This window comes from Schistocerca americana, chromosome 1 (genome assembly GCF_021461395.2).
Source record: "Schistocerca americana isolate TAMUIC-IGC-003095 chromosome 1, iqSchAmer2.1, whole genome shotgun sequence".
In the NCBI taxonomy this organism is placed as follows: Eukaryota; Metazoa; Arthropoda; class Insecta; order Orthoptera; family Acrididae; genus Schistocerca; species Schistocerca americana.
In genome coordinates this window covers 481,590,715-481,594,367 of record NC_060119.1, presented here as the reverse complement: position 1 = coordinate 481,594,367, position 3,653 = coordinate 481,590,715, and positions in this window count along the sequence as shown.

The window sequence follows — 3,653 nt, the reverse complement described above, 5'->3', positions numbered from 1 at the left end:
TCTGAATTGTCAAGAGGCTTGTTGCACTTTTTTAGTTTTGAGATAAAAGCTCTATATCTGGGCCTTAAATGATAACAAAAAGGTTTAGCATCCATTAAGAATTAGTTGATGGTGAGCATGGTCTGTGTTACACTGGCAATATTTGTATTGTATCCAGCCTGTGAGAAATTTGTCCGTCTGTCTTGCAGACAACAAACATTTGTTTGAGATTTATTAGAGAAAAATATGTAGGGGAATTCAGCATATTTTATTTTAAGAACATTAAATAGTTCACATCCCTGAATACGAAAGTGTACGAATGTTGTATCAGTGAACATATTTAAAACACTGATGGAAAATAATTTTCTGAGGTACTGCCAAACAAAGTATACCTTCACAAGATAATAGTCATCTGTGACTTAAGAATTACGAAGCTTTTTCCTACATGTGAAGGTAAATAACACTATTATCTGCTCAAAATTGTCAATCAAACCTGCATATATACAAGAAAAGTACTTGAAAAATGTGTGAGAGCTAATGCTTTTACAAATACAAAAGAAAAAGTTCACTTGTATTGTCTAGAGACTGTTTGAATGGAAGTTTCCAGGTGTTTGAATTCAGAGTCATAATGCAATGCACAAATCAGGGAATAAATTTCATGAAACAGGAAGTGTTCATGACAAGAAGCGTAAACGGAGGTGAACACCTCTCACAGAAGCTCATCTCGATGACACTGTATCCCACCTAGACAACTCCCCTAAAAAGTATCTTAGACGTCTCTCAAGCAAACACAAATTTCTTGCACCTCCGTACAAAGAGCTGTTAAGTTACTTGGGCTAACACCTTATAAAGTAACAGTAGTCTAAGAAATTACACCCTGTCATTCCACACAAAGGGTAGGTTTTGCGAGTGGGTTTTGAAACAAATACATGACGGTGAAATGGATCTTTATCTCATTCTGTTTTCAGATGAGGCTTGGTTCCATTTACACATGTATGTTAATTCTCAAAATAGTGGGCTTTGGAGGGCACCCACAGACATATTCAGCTTCATGACGAGTCCCTACATGATCAGAAAATATAAGTGTGTTGTGCAGCTAGTGGTCACAGAATAATAGGCCCAGCTTTCTTTCTTTCTTTCTTTTTTTTTTTTTTTTTTAAGCAGGACTTGGCAAGGGGTCATTTGGCCAATCTTTCTTTGCACGCATTTTCACAATGTGTTTGATGACAGGGTCTTTAGGAACAATATATTGCCTGCCTGAAGTCCAGATTTAACCCAGTAGAATTTCTGTTTGAGAGGAACACTAAAGGATAAACTGTACACAACAAATTCGCATACTCAAGGATAATATCCGCAAGTCTATGAATTCAAATTTGCAAACAGAATTACATTTTGTGATGCATAATTTCTTCAGTAGATGTCAGAAATGCCTGGAAAAGAATGGCATGTCATTCCAGTAAATCCTTGCAGGACATCGGAGAGCACAAAATTTATTAGTATATTTTATAGATTTAGTACTGCAGCAGTAGATGAGGAACACCTTGTATTGCATTGAGCTTCCAGTAATTTCATAGCAAATAAATTTAAAAACACTGCAAAAAGTGCCAACACCAATTTCAAGAGAAACATTGCAACTTGCACCACGAACAGCTATTGTGGTACACTGTGAATTAGTCTCTCATTAAATATCACAGTGGCCAAGCTAATCCTTGCTGTATGTGCTATATCCAATACCAACAGTATTCTCTTGGGATTAAATTAGCAGTCATTGCTAGGATGTTATATTCAAACCTTTTGTGTCAGTGTAGACCACAGACTGTGCACACCACGTCTCATCAAGGACCAGAAGCCAAAGTATTTTATATTGTGTCAGTAGTAGGTGCTAGACAATTTCATTAACACACACACACACACACACACACACACACACACACACACAGAGAGAGAGAGAGAGAGAGAGAGAGAGAGAGAGAGAGAGAGAGAGAGAGAAGCAAGCTCTGTCCAGCCATCCTGATTTAGATTTTACTAAATCATTCAGGTAAATGATGAGATGGTCCCTTCATCAAGACCATTGTTTCATTGTAACAATACTTACATAAAAAGCAACTTATACAGTACAAAAACATTTCCAATGGATTGCAAATTCAGATATTTCCCTATTTAACTTATAGCCGGTATCTCACTGTTATTTCTTATCCCACCAGAATGGCAAAAATACCATGTACATGCATCGTTGTTAGCCTTGAATGTGAATGTATTACCATCCCTTAACATCTTTGCCAATGAGCCATGCTGTGCTGATCCCACCATGTAATTAAAGCAGATTCAATTTGTAGGACAGTAGTTTATGATGACATGAAGTTAATTTGTAGGCAAAGTGGAAATTCATACTTCTATTTCAAAACTAGTATCATAGTAACTGTACTTGGCAATATTTTGTTTTTGTCACCACTTTCAAAGTTACCACTATTATTACATGTTCTATGGCATGAGAGAACAATTACAAGGTGTTAGTTGTTCAGTAATGATACATTACTGGCCACCAATGCCATACGCTCATTATTATTATTATTACTGGAAATACAATACTTGTTTCTATACATTAGAATTTGTTTTTCTGATATATTTTAGATATTTATTAACATCGAAGTCATCTTCATAGTCATCTTCTATCTTCACCTTGGACTTTGGCTTCCGCTTTTCCAAACGGAGTTTACGTTCTTCATCACTCAGTGTAGACAGATCCAAAGGAAGCTGCCATAAACATAATGATTTTATAGCTTCAGTAAAGACTGGCACTGTAGGGCTATGTGAATTAAGTGAAAAGTAAACCTTTTCTTCTAGTGATAATAAGTAACAACAAAGACAATTAGTACAAAGTTTTGTATGTTTTAATAGCTATTCTGGCAAGAATTAAAAGCTGGTGTAAGATCTATAAAAAACATGGTGAAGTATAGTATTCTAGTGGCAATACTAAGAGAAGATTAAGAAATCTCAGCCCTGAGTGTTCTGCATTATATATATCATTTAAAAACAGGAAAGTCAAATAAAACATCATGAAAATAAATAATAGAGTATTTTATAATGTATATATATTCAACACACGTCAAAATATTGGTGACAGCTGCAGAAATACTTATTTAGAGTTCCAAAAATAAGAGGGAAAGAGGCTTGAGGGGGAGGGGTGGAAGCTGCTGACTTTCCTGATGGTTCAAGACCTGGGCAAGGAAGACATATAAGTAAGGGGACATTCCATTATGACTGATTTAGCCCCCCACATCAGCATCTCAGGTTTTGCTGAAATTTGGTATGTAGATTCCAGTACTTACCAAACTTAGTGCCCCAAAATTTTAGCTCTTGATACGCAACATTTAAGATGTTGCACTCATTTAAGTGAGTAAGACCAACATTTCATTGACATTCCAAATTTTTTGTCATTTTTTACAAAAGACTACATAGTAGTTAAAGCATGATCTCCGAGTGAAATTTGCTGTTACAATTCACTGCTAAGTGTAGTAAACAACTTATAAATTGTAAGATTCAAGATTCAATATTCTGGTTACCATTGTGATTCAAAGCTAAGGGAAAATCCACCACGCCAGATAGTTTTCCAAGCTTGGCCATCAACTTTGCCTAAACAAAATGCTTTACGAAGCCCTTATTTTGTAAGAAAG